The sequence below is a fragment of the Protopterus annectens genome, chromosome 8.part0 (genome assembly GCF_019279795.1).
Source record: "Protopterus annectens isolate FY-2018-M chromosome 8.part0, PAN1.0, whole genome shotgun sequence".
NCBI classification, from domain to species: Eukaryota; Metazoa; Chordata; order Ceratodontiformes; family Protopteridae; genus Protopterus; species Protopterus annectens.
The window spans coordinates 607,533,408-607,554,341 of record NC_056741.1 but is presented as its reverse complement, the minus strand read 5'-3'; the positions used below and the strand labels follow the sequence as shown (position 1 = coordinate 607,554,341).

General features: G+C 44.5%; 1 protein-coding gene across 1 annotated transcript in view; it reads left to right on the top strand.

The window, feature by feature from the left end:
• The window catches only part of FAM3A (FAM3 metabolism regulating signaling molecule A), a 1,301,271-nt gene that overhangs the window by 421,689 nt on the left and 858,648 nt on the right, over positions 1–20,934 (top strand). The window lies entirely within an intron of this gene.

Here is a 20,934-nt window from a genome sequence, read left to right as displayed (position 1 = left end):
GGGGAGTCCCCAAGGGACACTTTTGCACACGATTGGTCCACCAGACTTCTTTATGCTTACCCTCCCCTTCCTCTGATCCTGCAATTCTTGAAGAAGACTCTTCAGTTGAAAAGCAGAGTAATCCTCTTTGCACCCTACTGGCCCCAACAAATTCAATTTCCCTTTCTTTGGCCTCATCTTGTACATCAACCATGGATTCTGGATCCAACTCTGGAATTGCTGTCACACCCACCAGGGTTGATACATCCGAATATACTGAGCCTCAAGCTGACAGCTTGGATGTTCTTCGTGTTTCACTGTTGCAGTCATCACATTTGGGTTATCTGCCTGCAGGTAGCCCTCAACTGGCCTGAATACCAGAGTCTTGGATTCCTGCGTCGGATGCTGTCTCTTCTTCCATGACGTCAGGTCATTCAGGGGTATAAAAAATACAGCCAATGCCATTACATTAGTCTTTCTTGCCATGCAGTGCCCGAAGCAGAAGCAGTTCGCAAGTGCCAGTCGGCCGACTCCTAAAATTTTTGTTTTCGAGTTTCAAAACCGAAGTCTTCAAAAAAGCTAAGTACCCCGTTGGAATCCCTTTTCTTGCTCTTAACAGATGTCAGTAAAAGTTAACAATTGTATTACCTGTGGAAAGCAAATACCTCATAAAGATTTTCATTTGTACTGCATTTCTTGCTTAGGCCCAGACCATGACGTCCCTCGCTGTTGGTTTTGTGCCTTCAACCCCCGAACTATTCGTCTGTCTATATTTGCAGCAAATTAGTTTGGTACTCGGCATAACTATCCAGAAATGGCTTTGGTAAGCCGTCCGACTACCGATATTCCGAAAAAACGTAAGGATAAAGACAGAAACAGACCGCATGGGTCCAAAACTGCTGACTACTCTTCTGTTAAGCTAGTCGCCAGTCCGCCAGTACTCCATGAGGCGCTTTCGCAGCCCCTGATATCTGCTACTTCAGATTCGCAGGCCTCTACTGAGACCCATTCGGAGTCTGGTATGCCGTGAGATGCTTCTTCGACTGTGGAACCTGCGGATGTCTCTACCTTGGATGGGTCTAGAGCTGCTGTGCAGGCACCGGCTTCTGAGGGTGTGTTCAGGCCTAGAGACTTGCATTTTAAACCGATGCCATCTTCTTCATCCAGGCCTAAAACTCGACCCACGCCTAGAAAACCGATGTCCAAACTGTATGCTCAGGCCCATATGCCTAAAAAACAAATGCTTAGAATGGCTGAAGACCTTATTACCCTAATTAGGGGAGGCCAGGCGTCCCCCTCTAAGAGACCTAGAACTGATTTTCCTTCGGATTCTTCTGATCAGGAATCTGATATTTCTGTTTCTTCTGATTACCAGGATTTGCCCATATCTACCTATGAGGATTCTGATGCAGAGGATTCCATTCCCTCTGCTTCACCTCCAGAAGATTTTTCTTTTGGTGAAACCTTGCACACACTTAGGGAGCATTTCTGCTGGGAAAGCCAGGATTACTCTGACTCCAAAAAGAGGCTTAGGGAATTCTTACTCCTCCCTCAACACAGGCCTTTAGCTATCCCGCCTGTTCTGGACATTGTGGATGATGCTTTCTTGGAGTCTAGCCTTTCCCCAGGCACTTTGCCTCCAGCTCCCAGAAAACCTGACTGGTATTAGAGTACCTGACTCTCACAAGTTCCTCTTCAAGAATCCAACTGCGGATCCAGAGACCATTTCCCAAGGACCAAAGGGCATTAAGGGTACTGCTGCCAAAAACCCTACCCCTTCTGCTAGAGATTCTAGAGCCTTGGACAGATGGGGTAAGAAGGTATATACGTCTGCTACTTTGGCCATTAGGGCTTTAAATTGCCAGTTTCATCTGTTAAAGTGCCAGCAGCATATTATGGGACTACTTAAACAGAAAATTACATTGATTCCTGACTGTGCTGAACACACAGAATTACAGGATTTAATGCATTCTGCAGAACAAGTTGGTAAACATACTTTGCAATGTGGTTTTGACTCTTTAGAAGCATCTTGCAGGGCTGCTGTCACTGGGTGTGTACTGAGAAGGCATGTTTGGCTTAAGGAGCAAAACTTGCCAGATCATGTTAACGCTAAATTACTGGATGCTCCCTTAAACCAAGACCGCCTGTTTGGCAACAAAGCAGAAGAAGTCCTCAAAAAGATGGAGGAAAAAGCTAAATCTAATCAAAATGTTAAAGATTTCCTGCAACTACAGCCTCCCAGATTTAGTAGACAGTGGCCTTCAAAGCATTGGTCCTTTCCAGCGTCTTCCAGGCCTTCAGTCCAAACCCAGGAACAGCAGACCACCTAGGTTACAGTCTCAGACTACGCACAGGCATAAGCAGTGGGGGGCTCCCACTTCCAAAGCAGGGAGTAGTAAGATACTCCCCTATGGGAAAATGGCATAATGGCTTAACCTTAATCCTTCCAAGCCGTGCTCAGCTGCCTGCTCCCTTAGGAGGAAAGCTCGCCCTGCATGCAAAAAACTGGGAACTCGTTACCTAGGACAAATGGGTTTTGAATATAGTTTCCCAAGGATACAGATTCCACTTCTACACCCTACCAACTCCAAACTACCAACTCCAAACGGTTGGCCAGACCTACCTCCAAATCAGTGGGCAGAGGCTCAACAGCAGGTTCTGTCTCTTCTAAGTATCAGGGCTATTCATCCTGTTCCAGCAGAAGAAAGGGGACAAGGTTTTTATTCAAGACTTTTCCTGGTACCCAGAAAAGACAGCTCCTGGCATCCTGTCCTGAACCTCTGTATTCTAAACACGTTTTTGGTAATCCCCAAAATTCAAGATATTAACACTTCAACAACTTCCTACGATAGGCAAATATTCCTGGTTGGCAACCTTAGCCTTGAAGGAAGCTTACCTGCACATTCCAATAAGGGAATCTTGCATGAAATACCTACGCTTCAGGGCAGGCTCCATGCACTTTCAGTTCTCTGCACTTCCCTTTGGCTTATCTACTGCACCCAGGGTTTTCACAAAGTGTCTAGCTCCAGCCATTGCGTTTTGCAGGCAGAGAAATATTCAAATATACCCATACTTGGATGATTGTCTGATTCAGGCAGAAAGCCAGGAATTGGTATTAAAACATCTGGCATTCATAAAGAAACTTCTTAACTCACTGGGATACATCATAAACGAAAATAAATCTCACCTAGTACCCTGCCAACAAATTGTATTTTTGGGAGCAAGCTTGAATACAACTTCCCAGATGGTTTTCCTCACTCCAGAGAAACAAGTTTATTTGACAAGCTACTGGCTGCAAAGATCCAGCTATCTGCAAGGAAAATTCTGCAAGCCCTGGGGTTCATGGCCTCTTGCATTCTACTAATTCCATATGCAACACTGCATATGAGGAAACTGCAATGGTATCCAAAAAGCCTATGGTGTCCGCATTCTCAGGACCTGGAATCAATGATTCCTATCATTCCTTGTATAAAGACAGAGTTCCTTTGGTGGGCAGAGGCCTGCTACCACAGTAAGGGGCTCCCTATCACTCTACCCCCTGCTGCCCAAACCCTAACAGACGCCTCAGACTATGCATAGGGGGCTCACTTGGCAGGGCAGTGCATTCAGGGCAAATGGAACCCGAGACAGATGCACCTGCATATCAACCAAAAATAAATGCTAGCTGTACAGAATTCCCTGACAGCCTTCAAAGACCACATTCTTCCAGGACAGTTATTGGTAAAGACAGACAACATCACAGTTATGTGGTACATAAACAAGCAGGGGGGAACCTACTCGCACCCTCTCTGCAGACTAGCCATGGCTTTGTGGAACACAGCCTTGAGCTACCAAGTGCACCTACAAGCTCAATTCCTGCCAGGCAAGCTAAATTCACTGGCAGACGATCTAAGCAAAAATCTCATGGACCCACACGAATGGTAACTGGAACCAAAAATATTCAACCTCTTGAGGAACAAATGGGGGACCCCAGAGAATGACCAGTTTGCCTCCCCTCAGAACTGCCAGTTGGACAAATTCTCCACAAGGACATCCCACAGTCAATCTTGGAAAGTAGATGCCCTGTCCTTTACATGTGAAAGCCTCCCAGATGTTCTTCGTGTTTCACTGTTGCAGTCATTACATTTGGGTAATCTGCTGGCAGGTTGCCCTCAGTCGGCCTGAATTCCAAAGTCTTGGGTCCTGCATCAGTTGCTGTCTTCTCTTCCATTATGTCACGTCGTTAGGGGTATGAAACATGCAGCTGACACCATTTTCTTTTGTCTTTCTTGCCGCGTGGTGCCCGACGCAGAAGCATTTCACAAGTGCCGGTCGGCCGACTACTGAAATATTCGAGTTTCAGTTTCAGAACCGAAGTCTTCACTAAAGTTAAGTACCCCGTTGGGGAAACCTTTTTCTTGCTTTTTACCGATGTCAAAAAAGTTAATAATTGTATTACTTGTGGGAAGCAAATACCTCATAAGGTTTTCATTTATACCGTATTCCTTGCCTAGGCCCTGATCACAACATGCCTGGCTGTCAGTTTTGTGCTAGATTTAACCAACGCACTATTAAGCATCGGTATATTTTTGCAAATAAGTATTTTGGAAACCGATTTAACTATCAAGAAATGTCATCGGATAGCAATCCGACTACCGGAGTACATAAAAGACGCAAAGAAAAGGACAGAGAAAGGCAGTCGAGATCCAAAACCGACGACGAAGCTTCTCCTAAGCCAGTCGCCGGTTTGCCGGTACTCAGTGAGGCGCTTTCGTGGCCCCTGATACCCGCTACCTTCGAGTCGCAGGCCTCTACCAACACCCATGTGGAGTCCGGCATGCCGCAAGATACTCAAATTATTGGACCAATGGATGTATTTCCCTCAGATGGGTCCGGAGCCACTGAGCAGGCACCAGCTTCTGAGGATGTATTCAGACCTCAAAATTTATATATCAAACTGACGAAAGCTGCAAAACCAATGGCAAAGACATCTTCTAAAACTAAAAAAACAACGCCTGAGCCATGTGTACAGGCCTCTATGCCTAAAAAAACAGATGATCAAAATGGCTGAAGACCTTATTACCTTGATCAGGGGTACCTATCCCCCTCCAGATAAGAGGCCTAGGCAAGACACTGACTATGAATCTTCAGATCAGGTTTCTATTTCTTCTGATTCCTCTTCTGATCAGGAATTATCTTTACCTCCCTATGAGGATTCTGATGCAGAGGAGTCTATACCATCTGCATCACCTCCTGAGGATTATTCATTTGGAGAAACCTTGCATACTTTGAGGGAGCATTTTCACTGGGAGAGTCAAGACTTCTCAGAATCAAAAACGAGGCTTGGGATTTCCTTCTTCTCCCTCAGCACAAGCCTTTAACCATTCCCCCTTTTTTAGATATTGTGGATGATGCGTTTTCTGAGTCAAGCCTGACCCCTGACTCCTTAACTCTGGCTCCCAGTAAGCCTGACAAATATTACAGGGTCCCTGACTCTCATAAATTTTTATTTAGAAACCCTGCTGCTGATCCTGAAACTATTTCACAGGGTCCAAAGGGAGTTAAGGCCTCAACAGCAAAGAACCCTACCCCCCTCCGACAGAGATTTAAGGGCACTGGACAGATGGGGGGGAAAAAGGTTTATACATCTGCAACCTTGGCAATCGGGGCCTTAAACTGTCAATTTCATATGCTTAAGTACCAACAACATGTTATGGGATTGCTGAAACAGAAAATGATGTTGATTTCAGAATGTGCAGAAAATAAGGAATTGCAGGAATTATGGTGCTGCGGTAGCATTGTCGCTTCACAGTTAGACGTTGCCAATTCGATTCTCAGTTAGAGCGTCTTCTGTGTAGCAACATGCGTGAATGGGCGTTCCTTCATTGAAGGTTGTGTGTTAGGCCCGGCAAGCCAGTACGTAAAAATCTACTGCCAAACATTAGTGGACCAGAGTTCCGCTGTGGCGACCCCTAACCGTGAAAAGCCGAAAGACACAAACATTGCATGCAGCTGAACAAGTTAGAAAGCATACTTTGCAATGTGGTTTTGATTCTTTAGAGGCCTCCTGCAGGGCCGCAGTTACTGGATCTGTGATTAGGAGGCATGCCTGGTTAAAGGAACAAAATTTGCCTGATCATGTTAAAGCTAAATTTCTAGATGCACCTTTACAGCATGATTCTCTGTTTGGTATTAAAGCAGAAGAGGTTTTAAAGAAAATGGAAGACAAAGCTAAGTCTATGCAGACTGTTAAAGATTTCTTACAAGTGCAGCCACCTAGATTCAGTAGACACTGGCCTACAAAAAATTGGTCCTTTCCTGTGTCAGACAGAGCTCAAAGGGGCAAATCCAGATGCCCGAAGGGTTCCAGATACCAGGCTCAAGACTCATGTAGGTCAAAGCAGTGGAGCGCATCTACCTCCAAATCTGGAGGAAATAAAGCGCAAACCTACAGAAAGCAATCCCAATGACTTCCCTCTGCCTACACCAAGGACTTATCTATTGGCAGCACCCATAGGGTGAAAATTAGCACTTTTTGCTCAAAACTGGCAGTTAATAACCCAGGACAAGTGGGTACTAAACATCATATCACAAGGACACAGATTCCATTTCCACACTCTGCCAATGACAAATGGTTGGCCAGATCTGCCAAAAAAACAATGGGCAGAGGCACCGTAACAGGTTACGTCCCTCATGGATATGGGGGCCATTCAGACAGTACCAGAACAGGAAAAAGGACAAGGTTTTTACTGAAGACTGTTCTTGGTACCCAAAAAGGACAAGGCTAGGTGGCCAATACTGGATTTATCGATTTTGAACACATACTTGGACTTCCCAAAATTCAAAATGCTAACTTTGCAGCAGCTTCTGCCCATGCTGGGCAAGAATGCTTGGCTGGTGACTTTAGACCTAAAAGAGGCATACCTGCATGTCCCGATAAGACAGTTGTGCAGAAGATACCTCCGATTCAAGGCTGGCTTAATGCATTACCAATTCTCTGCACTGCCCTTTGGCTTATCTACTGTGCCCAGGGTCTTTACAAAGTGCCTGGCACCAGTAATTGCATTTTGCAGCAAAGAAGTATTCAAATATATCCTTACTTGAACGACTGTCTCATTCAAGCAGAGAACAAGGACACTTTTCTACGACACCTGGCATTTGTGAAAAGGCTTCTAACATGCCTAGGGTACACAATAAACGAAAAGAAATCACAACTGGAACCCTCTCAAAAGATAACATTCCTGGGTGCAAGCTTGAATACAACTGCCCAGATGGCTTACCTCGCGCCAGACAAACAAAGGCAACTGACTACTTACTTCATACTGATGGCAACAAAAACCCAGTCTTCTGCAAGACAAATTCTGCAGGCTCTGAGCTTCATGGCATCCTGCATCCTACTAATTCCATGTGCAAGACTGCATATGAGGAAACTTCAATGGTACCTAAAAAGTTTATGGAGTCAACATTCACACAGTCTGGAAACAATGATTCCCCTCATTCCCTGCCTGCAACAGGAGTTTCTATGGTGGGCAAAGGCCTGTCACCAAAACATGGGATGGCCCTTCACTCTACCCCCTGCCAGCCAAACCTTAACAGATGCATCAGATTATGCCTGGGGGGCCCACTTGGCAGGAAGATGCATTCAGGGCATATGGGCACCAAATCAAATGCATCTACGTATCAACCAGAAAGAGATGCTAGCTGTTCAAAATGCCCTAACAGCCTTCAAGGACTTACTTCATCCAGGACAACTACTGATAAAGACAGACAGCACCACAGTCATGTGGTATATAAACAAACAAGGGGTCACACACTCATACCCCCGTTGCAGATTGGCCATGGCACTGTGGGACACAGCTTTGACCTGCCAAATACATCTTCAAGCTCAATTCCTGCCAGGAAAACAAAACACTCTGGCAGACGATTTAAGCAGAAACCTTATGGATCCCCACGAGTGGAAACAAAATCCACAAGTCTTCAGCATAACAGAGAAATGGGGGAGCCCAGACATAGATCTATTTGCCTCTCCTCAAAATTATCAACTGAAAAGATTCTGCACAAGGACTTATCACAGGCAAGCATGGAAAGTGGACGCCCTATCCTTCAGTTGGAAAAACCTGTCGGTTTACGCCTTTCCTCCTCTGCCTCTTCTACCCAAGGTCCTTCTAAAATTCAGACAAGAAAAGCCAAAGATGATATTAATTGCCCCAGACTGTCCCCGCCAATACTGGTAGCCAATCCTAAGGAACTTATCTCAATACCCAGCTTGGACCTTGCCTCAAAAACCACAACTACTGTCCCAGCAAAACAATCAGATCCTGCACAATCAACTAAAGACTCTGTACCTGGCAGCATGGCTAATCCTGTAATCATACAAATGACACCTCTCAGTAAAGCTGTGATGGATGTCATTTTGGAAGGCAGAAGGCCTAGTACTAGAAAATCTTATGCTGACAAATGGAAGAGATTCTGTGCTTGGAATCAAGCACAAGGAACTGATACAGCAGAACCACAGATTCCTCAGATATTACAATACTTAACTGAGATGCTTGACAAAGGCCTATCTTTCACATCAATCAAAATCCATGCCTCTGCCATTTTGACTCATTACAATACAGAGCCACCAATCTTTTTTCATCCTTTACTAAAGCAGTATCTTAGAGGAGCCAAAATTTTAAAGCCTCCTAGAAGATCACCCTTACCTGCATGGAACCTCAATTATGTGTTGGAAAAGCTCACCCTGCCTCCATTTGAACCAGCTGCTACCGTTGATATAAAGTTCTTATCATGGAAGACAGCTCTGCTGCTAGCAATTACTTCAGCAAGAAGAGTTTCAGAGCTACAGGCTCTCATGGCTGTAGAGCCTTTTATCATATTTTACCCAGACAGGGTGTCTCTGAGGACAAATCCAACTTTTATGCCTACGGTCGTTTCCAGTGTGGCTCTTAACCAAACAATTCATCTGCCAACCTTTTATCCAAATCCGCAGAACAAAGGGGAGAGAATTCTGCATTCCTTGGACGTACACAGACAGCTAAGATTCTACTTGAGCAGGACTAAAGCTCTAAGAAAAACTGAGCAATTACTAGTGTCATATGCTGCAGGATCAGAAAGAAAGGCTATTTCAAAGCAGACAGTTTCCAAGTGGATAAGCCATTGCATCCGTTTCTGCTACTTACACCATGGCAAACCTGTGCCCAAGGGCATTAGGTCTCACTCCACCAGGGTTGCAGCTACATCAGCAGCCTTTCTCAGAGGAGTACCAACCAAGGACATTCTAGAGTCTGCTACTTGGAGTTCTGTTCACACTTTTTTACAAAGCATTATCATTTGCCTCTCTAAGTCCAGGGCAGGCTTTGCCACTGCAGTGCTGCAGGGCCTTATAGCCTCACCTAATGCTGTTTAGCTCCAGCCTCCCAACCATAGCTTTGGGATTCTACCCAAATGTAATGACTGCAGTAGTGAAACACGAAGAACATAGCACAGTTGTGTACGCTTACCATAAATGTAGATGTTTGAGTGTATTCACTGTTGCAGTCCAGGTTATCCTCCCGCCATCCCCCTGTCATTCTACAGTTTCTTTCCTTCTCTATCTTCTACAACCTATGTGGTGTATTTGCTTATAGATGAAGGTAAACTTTATATTGATGCACGTATATATATATAAATATTTATAATATTAATACCTTTTTGGGGGCACCTGACATCGGGGGCAAGAAAAACTAAAGAAAATGGCATCGGCTGCATGTTTTATACCCCTGATGACCTGACGTAATGGAAGAGAAGACAGCAACCGACACAGGACCCAAGACTTTGGAATTCAGGCCGACTGAGGGCAATCTGCCAGCAGATTACACAAATGTAATGACTGCAACAGAGAATATACTCAAACTTCTACATTTATGGTAAGTGTACACAACTGTACTTTTATGCCTTTCTCCCTCTGCCTCTCTTCTCGAAGGTTCTGCTAAAGATCAAACGGGACAAACCAAGGACAATACTGATTTGTACCAGACTGGCCATGCCAGCACTGGTGTGTACCCCCTCTTGCGCAGTATGACACTGCTGGAACCATGGCACCTGCCTCAGACCCCTTCCCTGCTGTCCCAGCAGGTAGGCCAGATTCTGCACCCTCAGCTTCAAACCCTGAACCTTGCAGCCTGGCTAATTCCTTGAGCTCTCCAATAGCATCCCTCAGTAAGCAGGTGCTAGATGTCGTTCTGGAGGCAAGGAGGCCTAGTATTAGAAAATCCTATGCTGAAAAGTGGAAAAGATACTGTTCCTGGAGGCAGACTTGGGGATGGGCACAACGGTGCCCAGCTTACCTCATATTCTTCAGTACTTAACAGTAATGCTCCACAAGGGCCTATCCTTCTTGTCTATTAAAATTCATGTCTCTGCCATTTCAGCACATAATACTAAACCACCCTCTTCTCTCACCCCCTGCTAAAGCATTTCCTCAAAGGGCCAACATTTTAAGACCCCCCCCCCCCAGGAGAGCCCCTACTCTTGCCTGGGGCCTTACCTTTGTATTGGAAAAGCTCACTCTCCCTCCTTTTGAGCCAGCTGCAACTGCAGAGTTTAAATTCCTTTCTTGGAAAACAGCCTTCCTTCTAGCCATCACTTCAGCAAGAAGAGTGACTGAATTACAGGCTCTCATGGCAGTGGAGCCCTTCATTATCTTCCATGCAGACAGGGTTTCCCTCAGGACCAATCCTTCCTTTATGCCAAGGTGGTGTCTAGTATGGCCCTTAATCAGTCCATTCATTTGCCTACATTTTTCCCGAATCCACAAAACAAAGGAGAACGAATACTGCACTCTTTGGACGTGCACAGACAACTTAGATTTTATTTGGACAGGACTAAGCCTCTCAGAAAATCCGAATAGCTGCTAGTTGGCTTTGCTGCAAGGGCAGAGGGGAAGGCCATTTCAAAGCAATCCATTTCTAAGTGGATAGCCCATTGCCTTAATTTCTGCTGTATGCACCATGGAAAACCTACCCCACAGGGGATAAATTCTCATTCCACCAGGGCTGCATCTACCTCTACAGCCTTTCTCAGAGGTGTCCCTACCGGGAACATCCTGGAAGCTGCTACCTGGAGCTCTGTACATACCTTCACCAAGCATTACCACATGTCTTTTTTTTCCTAAATCCAGAGCTGGTTTTGCCACTGCAGTCTTGCATGGCTTAATAGCAGGCCCTAATGCTCTCTAACTTCCTCCTCCCTTCCGTAGCTTTGGGAATCAACCCAAATGGGATGACTGCAACAGTGAAACAAGAAGAACATAGTACAGTTGTGTACACTTACCATATATGTAGATGTTCGAGTGTATTCATTGTTGCAGTCCTGGTTACCCTCCCTCCAGCCCCCTGCCTTCTCTTGGCTCTACCATTCCTTCTTGTTTGGTGTATTTAAACTTTCTGGTGCATTTGCTTTTTGTTGGAGGGGTACCATAACATATAATTGTTTCCCGTTGTGGTGGCACCTGACATTTGGGGCAAGAAAAACTGACGTAATGGCATTGGCTGCATGTTGTATACCCCTGACCTGACGTCATGGAAGAAGAGACAGCATCCGATGCAGGAATCCAAGACACTGGTGTTCAGGCCAGCTGAGGGCTACCTGCAGGCGGATAACCCAAATATCATGACTACAACAGTGAATACACTTTAACATCTACATTTATGGTAAGTGTACACAACTCTACTTTCCTCTACTTCCAGTAATTGCCAGGCAAAGCAATCTATCCTCCCCTGTCCGCTACATTCTTCTGACTTCCCATAAACCATCCACCCGGAAACTATCAGCAAGTGGAAAAGATTCATAATCTGGTCTCGGGGAAAAGGGAGTAAACCCTTTTTCGACACCGCTTTCTATGGTACTAGATTATTTGTCTAATCTCCTTCATTCACGAGAGGCAGCTTCATCTATTCGAGTACACTTTGCAGCAATGTCCGACTTCCACAATGATTTCAAAGACTCTTCCTTGATTTCATTGTTAAACCTTTTTGAAAGGTGTTGCACACACCAGGCCCCCCCTCAAACAGCCGATTGAGCCCTGGAGTTTGACATTAGTTGTACAAGACTTGACTCACCCTCCTTTTGAATCTGCTGCTGATTTGTGATTTGAAATTCTTATCTTGTAAAACTTTATTCTTGGTGGCCATTACCTCAGCAAGACAAATTCCTAAATTGCAAGCCTTTATGCATAAAAACGTCCTTACATAGTATCCCATAAGGAGGGAGTATCACTCCGGACTAATCCCTCCTTTTTACCCAGAGTTATTTCTGACTTGACTGTTAATCACACGATTGAGCTACCAGTCTTCTTTCCAAAATTTTCTAACAAAGGAAAATATGCATTAAATTTGCTTGACATGCTTAGACAGCTGCATTTTTATCTTGACAGATCTAAATCATTACGAAAATCTGACCAATTATTTGCATCATTCTCGGGACCAAAATTGGGAAGATCTGTTTCCAAGGTTACTTTATCTAAATGGTTGAGAGATTGCATTTGCTTTATGTATCAAAGGAACAAGGCTTCTCTACCATCTAAGGTCAAAGCACATTCCACAAGATCAGTTGCAACGTCTGTTGCCTTCCATGGATGACATTTGTGCAGCAGCAACATGGGCCACTCCTCATACATTTATTTTATTTATTTATTTTATTTTACATTTGTTAACCGGGAAAGTCTGACTGGATACAGGTCCATTTTCAGCAGAGGCCCAGGGAGGAAAGCTCCAAATGTACAAAACAAGTGTAAATACAGTGAAATTATTACAGTGACGTATCACAAAACTGAGATTTGTTTAACGATATGTACACACAGGTACGTGTTTTTCTCACATACACACAGCAAAGGTTGGAAGCAAGTAGCTGAGAAAGAAATAGTTAAAGATTTCATCTGAAAAAGGAAAACATATATTAAAGGTGGTTATCATACATGGTGTAGTGTTAACTTTAAATCTTTCCAATAGGTGGGTAATGCACAGAATTTTAAACAGTTCAAGAGTCAGAGTTTTTTTCCTGTAATGAGGTTCTCATTTATGAATTATGTTTCAGTGGGGGTTTGTACAGGGACAAAGCCACTGCATTTTTATGTATTTGCTAAGGGATTTTTTTGAATTGGGATAAGGAGGGGTCAGTGGTGAGTTCAGCAGGAAGTAGGTTCCAGTTTGTACCAGCAGAGTTGGAGAATAGTGACTCGCCAGCTGAATTGTTGGTTATAACAGTTTGCACTAGCAATTTTTTTAGAAGAGCGAAGGGATTTTAGATTACTGTAGGGGGTAATAATATTTTTAGGTATGGGTGTACTGTCTGGTTTGTAGAGGATTTTGTGATCAACTATTAGTTGGTTATATTGCAGTTGATAGGGTAGTTCAAGCCAGTCTAACGATTGAAGGTTAAGGCAGTGATGGATTCTATAAGCTGATCCTGTAGCACATCTGGCAGTGTTATTGTAGCATCTAGTTAATTTATTGAGGTTTGATTTGCTTAGGTTTACGAAGATGGGTGAGGCATAAAGAAGGGTCATTAGCAGATGTATACAGGCAATAACAGTTCTAGCAGATGGGGTTAGGAATGGTTTAATCCTGTATAAATAGCCTAATTTTTTATTAACTGTTTCAATAGTTTTGTCTATGTGAGCATCAAACTTGAGGTTGTTGTCGATCACTCCCAGTAGTTTAGTACTAGGTTCTGGGGAAATTCTTGTACCATTGTTAGATATTATGGTGAGAGGTGGTGAGGAGACCTTGCAAGTGGGGGAGAAGAGTAATAGTTTGGTTTTAATTGGGTTTAATAGTAGTTGGCGACCAGTGAGCCAGTTCTCTACTTTGTGGAAACTGATTTAGGACAAGGATTGTAAATCTGTGGGGGAGGTGGCAGAGCAGATTAGGATTGAGTCATCTGCATACTGAATGCAAGTTGCATCAGGGATGACTTTGTACAAGTCATTAATGAATATGAAGAATAGGAGGGGACCTAATATAGATCCCTGTGGGACTCCAAGGGTGACTGGTAAAAGGGGGAAAGTAGGTTATTCTTTCATAGTTTCATAGGTAGGTACTAGGCTATCAGCCCTGGGGCCTATACAAGCCCAGCCAAAAAGGTACACTGGCTTTTGCCACCCAAGAAAATTATTTTCTTGTGCCACTATCGAGCAGAGCCACAGAGGTGATCCCCGGGGTGAATTTCCTATTTCCCATCCAGTCATCAAGATTTTTCTTGAAGAGTGCTAATGAGGAGCTTTGTTTGATATAGGTAGTTTATTCCAGAGTATGGGAAGTCTCTGGGACAGGAATCTATCCCTCCAGGATGTTCTGTTCATTGTAGTGACAAGATTTAGGTCCCTAGAGTGTGTAGCTCGGAGGGATTGGGATTTCTTTAAGTGGAGCATGTCCAACAGCTGTGGGTTTGGCATAGCTTTGTATGTTAGGCAGAGATCACCTCTGAGTAGGCGATATGCGACGGAGTAAAGCTGGAGTTTTTTGAGACGGTCTGCATGGGGCATCTGTTTGAGGCCGGTAATCCTCTTTGTGAGGTATTTCTGCGGCCTTTCCAGTTGTTGTAGATGTCTTGTGAGGTACGTACCAAAAGGGGTGTTGTACTCTCTAATGGGTCTAATGTGTGATGAGTAGAGGGGAACAATGACCTCTTTTTTTCTGGATGAGAAACCTTTTGTGATGAGGTGTGCCACATAGAAGGATTTCCTGACTACTGTGGCAATGTGATTATCAAAGGAGAGACTACTGTCCTCCTGTGTCCCAAGGTCTCTTATCACACTTTCAATGTTAAGTATACTACCGCCTATGTTGTAGTTCATGGGTACAGAGTTTTTACCAAAGGGGATAACTATGCACTTTTTGGCATTGAGCTTGAGGCCATGGCTTTGACACCAGGCATCTGTCTCAGTGAGGCCCTTTTGTAGGATGTCCACATCGTTAGGAGTTTTGATTATGGTTCCTAGTTTGCAGTCATCTGCAAACTTCATTAGCCAAAGACCTTCTGTGTTAGCCTGTACTTCAGAGAAGTAGATACCAAACAGGAGAGGACCCAGGACTGAACCCTGTGGTACTCCACTTGTCACTGGTCTGAAGTCGGATTTGGAGTCTGCTACTTTCACAGTGTGGGTTCTGTCAGTGAGCCAGTTGGCAACCCATCTTGTGACATAGCGATTTATACCTAGTTCAGTGAGTTTATCTATAATTCCAGAGTGGGGGATGGTGTCAAAAGCCTTGGCAAGATATAGATAGGCTGTGTGAACCACCTTACCCTTGTCTATGGCTTTGGTGACTGCTTCAAAGAAGTCTATCAGGTTTAGGAGACATGGTCTGCCTTTTACAAACCCGAACTGGGTAGGGTCCAGATTTTGGAGATTACCAATGTCTTTGTTGTACAGCTTTTTGTCTGTCACTTAGGTAAGAATGAAACCAGGTAATTGCTAGGTTATCGATGGAGAGTGATTTTAATGTGTTTGAGTAGCTGGTGATTTACCATATCAAATGCCTTGGATAGGTCAAGGAAGAGGGCTGAGGAGAGCTAGTTGTCATTACGGTTTTTATTTATTGTGTGGGAGAAGGAGAGAACGGCTGAGGTTGTACTATGACAAGGTCTAAATCCGTGCTGGGAGGGGGCTAGGAGAATGTATTGATTCAGATAGGCAAGAAATTACTTGTGAATACATTTTTCCATTATTTTAGCCAAGGGCGACAGAATGGCAATAGGCCTATAATTTAACTACAAATGTTATACTACTAATCTAGTACAGAGTAGTGAAGAGGACCACCATTTCTGCAGGGAAAAACAAAAGAAGTATGGGGTGCAGGTACATAGGTAAACTTTTTCCAAGAGAAAGTAGTTTTAAGTAATTGATCTAGGAGTACTATAGGATGAGAGAAATGGGGGGGGGGGCAGTAGTGTGCACGCGTACAGTGAAAGGGGAAACTGTCTTCAGTTTGGAGGACATATTAAATACAACTCCAACATACACTAGTGTAGCTGAAAGCAGTTCAATGTTCCACCGACACAAGGTCTCACAGTGCAGGGCAACGAGACAGCCTTGGTTTTATCACACATTCCAAATTGGATATGGTCTCCAGGGGGAGAGCTTCCTTTGGTTTAATGGTACTCGAGAATATTCTTCCATAGGGCCTCCCAGGAAACAAAGTAGCTAGGGACTCTGACCCATCAGTAAGGAATGAATGAGGGTTAACAACATCAGATAAAGAAGTCATGTTCTTACCATAAAGTTCCATCTATGTTGTTTATCTTAATTCATTCATTCATTACAGCCCATCCGCCATCTCCCTCCAAAAGACTCCTGGAAGTTCGGCTATGGTTCTAGCCTATGGTAGAGAAGTTTCTCAGACAAAGCGTCACTTTCTTTCTTTTTTCTTCCTTATGGGCAAACTCGATCTGAGGCAATATTGAGAGAGGCACTATGGGTAAAGCTTATCTCGAGAGTTTTTTGGCTGGCATGAGCTTATTATAACGGCTGACTCTGTTCTGAAGACAGTACCGAAGCGCATCAGTAATGAATGAAGGAAGATCAACAACACATATGGAACGTTATGGTAAGAACATAACTTTTTTTCTTTGACTCATTATTAGTGACATTGAGGAAATTATACAACTATGTAAAGATAGGACATGTAAGACTAACTTACGTTGATATTTCTCCTTCTCCAAGATTTAACACCCATAGGCTAAAGATTGCTAGCTCTGTTAACTGTATAATTCGTAAATTAATGCTGCAGTCAGGTTAACATGTGCCTGTACCTTTTGAAATGTATAACAGGTAACAATGTATATTTTTCCATGGACACCTCAAGCCACAGTGGGAATAAAATTGTGTGGTTTAAACTCTAGAAGCGTATTAAAGTTTTTGTCGATTATGGAGTTAATTACTCTTTAAGACAAAGCGATAACGCAGATTTTCTCAGATACATTCTGTATAATGTTAGGAGCTTAAACAGCAAACTGGCTGGCAGATGTTCTTCATCTCACATTGCTGCAGTCCTTACACTTGGGTAGTCCGCTGTCCTCGGTCGGCCCGAATATCAAAGTATTAGGCTGACGTCGGTCAAGGCGCATAAGACTGACATCAGGACGTCAGGGTACATATGCGCATGACCGACGTCATATCCTCAGTCTTTTTTGCAGCATGGTCCGATGCAGAAGCAGCGTTGCAAGTGCCGTTCGGCGTTCTGAAATTTTTCGAAGTCGGAGTTTCAGACCGAGTCAAAGTTGGCTAAGTACCCCGTTGGGGAATATTTTAGTTTTTTCTTGCCTCAGTGGTTTACCGGATGTCAGAAAAAGTGAATAACTGTATTTCTTGTGGGAAGCAGATACCGCATAGAGATTATCATACTTTGTGTATTCCTTGTTTGGGGCCTGAGCACGACGTTGTTGGGTGTCGCTTTTGTGCTAGGTTCAATAAGCGCACTATTAAGCGAAGGTTAGATTGTGCTAGGTTGGTCTTCGGGAAGCGGTGCAATTATAAGATGCCGTCGGATGCTCCGACGCCCGCTTCTTCGAAGAAGCGCAAAGACAAAGCAGCTAAACCCAGGCAGGAAGAGTCATCCGTACCGGACGCCGGTTCTTTAGAGGCGTCAGTGGAACCGGTGGTTCCACCGGAGGCTTCTCTGGAGTCCCAGGGGGAGACTTTGATTTTGCAGGATGTGACCTCTCAGGAGGCAGGTCAGGCTGAAGGGGCTTCTCAGGTTACTGTGCTCCCCTCCCTTCCTAGGGTGGTTAGGCCCTCTCCTTCTGTTTCTAAGGCTTCTCCCAGAGGCAGGCCAGGTTTAGCTTCTGTTGGTGTCACTCCTAGTTCTTCAGGATCTGTGCCCAAGAAGCACATGCTTAAAATGGCAGAAGATTTAATTACTTTGATTAGAGGTTCTTTGCCCCCTCCTGATAAGAGGCCTAGGGTGGAACCAGAGTTGGGGAGTTTTGAGCAGGCTTCAGATGTTTCAGAGTCTTCGGCTGAAGACTTGCAGGAGTACTCTCCTTATTCTGATTCTGATGCAGATGATTCAACTCCTTCTGCTTCTCCTCCAGAGGATTTTTCTTTTTCAGAGACTCTTCATTCCATGAGGGAACATTTTAAGTGGGAAGGTCAGGACTTCTCTGATTCCAGGAAAAGGCTTAGGGAATTTTTGCTTTTACCCCAGCATAGGCCTTTGGCTATACCACCTGTTCTGGATGTTGTGGAAGATGTGTTTGCAGAGGCTTCACTTAATCCTGATTCTTTGCCTCCTGCTCCTGTTAAACCGGATAGGTATTACAGGGTGCCTGAGGCTCATAAATATCTTTATAAGAGTCCTAGGGCGGACCCAGAAACTGTTAGTCAGGGACCTAAGGGTGTCAAGGCCTCTGTTGTAAAAAATCCGGTTCCTCCAGATAAAGAGGCCAGAGCTTTGGATAGATGGGGAAAGAAAGTCTATACTACTTCCACCTTAGCTATGAGGGCTTTAAATTGCCAGTTTCACATGTTGAAATATCAAAACTATCTTCTTTCTCAATTGAAGTCTAAGGTAGATGCTCTGGCGGAAGGCATTGAGTGTAAAGAATTACAAGATTTGGTACATGTCTCTGAACAGGTGGGTAAGCATTCTTTACAATGTGGTTTTGATGCTGTACAAGCCTCGTCTAGGGTGGCTGCCACTGGGTCAGTTCTTCGCAGGCACGCCTGGCTGAGGGATCAGAATTTATCTGACCATGTTAAGACAAGGATTTTGGATGCTCCTTTACAGTCTGATGTGTTGTTTGGTTCACCTGTGGAGTCAGTCTTGAAGAAAATGGAAGACAAGGCTAAGTCTATGCAGGCTGTTAAAGATTTTTTGCAAGTCCAGCCTCCGAAGTTTAGTAGGAATTGGCCTGCTAAGGGGTGGATGTACCCTTCTTATGATTCACAGTCTAGGGGTAGATCTAGACGTGGTAGGGGCAGAGCTCAGAGCTCCTTCAGACCTAGAACAGGGAGTTCTCCTGCACAATCTTCGGGTGAGGGCAGGGGCCAGTCCTTTCGTAAACAGGCCCAATGACCTACCCTTTCAGCTGCCAGATCCTTCTTGTCTGGCAGCACCTTTGGGAGGAAGGTTGGCACTCTTCAAGGAAAACTGGAGTTTGATTACCCAAGACAGATGGGTATTGGATATCATACACCAAGGTTACAGGTTTTATTTCCATACCTTGCCTCCTTTCAAAGGCATGCCGGACGTTCCTCCTCAGCAAAGACTAGAGGCTCACAAGCAAATTTCTCTGCTGCTCCAAATAGGGGCCATACAACCGGTCCCTCTGCCAGAAGTGGGCCTAGGATTTTATTCTCGCCTGTTCCTAGTACCAAAGAAGGGGAACACGTGGAGACCAATTTTGGATTTATCTATCCTCAACACTTATCTGGACATTCCCAAGTTCAAAATGTTGACGTTACAACAGCTTTTACCTCTGCTGGGCAAAGATCACTGGATGGTGACTCTGGATCTCAAGGAGGCTTACCTTCATGTTCCTATCAGGCTAAGTTGCAGGAAGTGTCTGCGCTGGGCTGGGACTTCTCATTATCAGTTCTCTGCATTGCCCTTTGGCTTATCTACTGCGCCCAGAGTGTTCACGAAGGTTCTGGCTCCAGTGATAGCTTTCTTCAGGCTAAGAAGAATACAGATCTATCCTTATTTGGACGATTGCCTGATTCTGGCCCAAGGAAAGGACTAACTTCTTCATCATTTACTCTATGTGATAGCAGTGCTAAGATGCCTGGGGTATTCTGTGAACGAAATAAAGTCCAGTCTAGTACCCTCTCAGGACATGTGCTTTCTGGGTGTGAGACTGAATACAGCATCCCAGATGGCCTTTTTGACCCCGGACAAACAAAAGAATCTTTCTCTTTACTTCCATCAATTGTCTCATCAGTCCAGGCTGACTGCAAGGACAGTCCTTCAAGCCTTGGGGTTCATGGCATCTTGTATTCTGGTGCTTCCCAATGCCAAACTGCATATGAGGAAGCTACAATGGTATCTCAAAATGTATGGACACAGCACTGCCAAGATATGGACACTGTCATTCAGATAATACCTTGCATTCAAAAGGAATTTTTGTGGTGGGCTCAGGAATGTCACCTAAACAAGGGACTCTCTGTGACCCAGCCAGAGGCGAGTCAGATTCTAACGACAGATGCCTCAGACAAAGCTTGGGGAGCTCATCTAAATGGAAAGTGGATACAAGACACGTGGCCTGCCAGACTTCTACATCTACATATCAACTTGAAGGAGATGTTAGCAGTCCAATTTGCATTAATAGCTTTCAAGGATTTACTTCTTCCAGGGCAGGTGTTGGTTCTAACAGACAACACAACTGTCATGTGGTACATCAACAAGCAAGGGGGAACACATTCTTATCCTCTATGCAGACAAGCAATGATTTTGTGGGAGACTGCTCTCAGTTTACAGCTAAATCTTCAGGCAAGGTTTCTGCCGGAGCACAGAACTCCTTAGCAGATGTGTTGAGCAGACAAATTATGGATCCCCACGAGTGGAAATTGGATCCTCATGTATTTCAGAAATTGACAGTGTTATGGGGAACTCCAGACATAGATCTGTTCGCTTCTCCACTAAACTACCAGCTGCCAAAGTTTTGCACAAAAAGGTTTCATCCCACAGCTTGGAAAGTGGATGCTCTTTCATTCAATTGGAGCAATCTTCATGTGTACGCCTTTCCACCTCTGCCTCTCCTCCCAAAGGTACTCCTGAAGGTCAGACAGGACAAGCCAAAGATGATTTTAATAGCTCCAGATTGGCCTCGACAGCACTGGTACCCATTACTGAGAAGTCTGGTACAGGAGCCTCCATGGCCTTTACCTTCGATTCCACACCTGCTGTCTCAGGAGAACAGTCATTTACTCAATGTCAAACTTCACTCTCTTCACCTGACAGCCTGGCATATTCTGTTTTAAACCCTGGAGGGTCTCAGCTT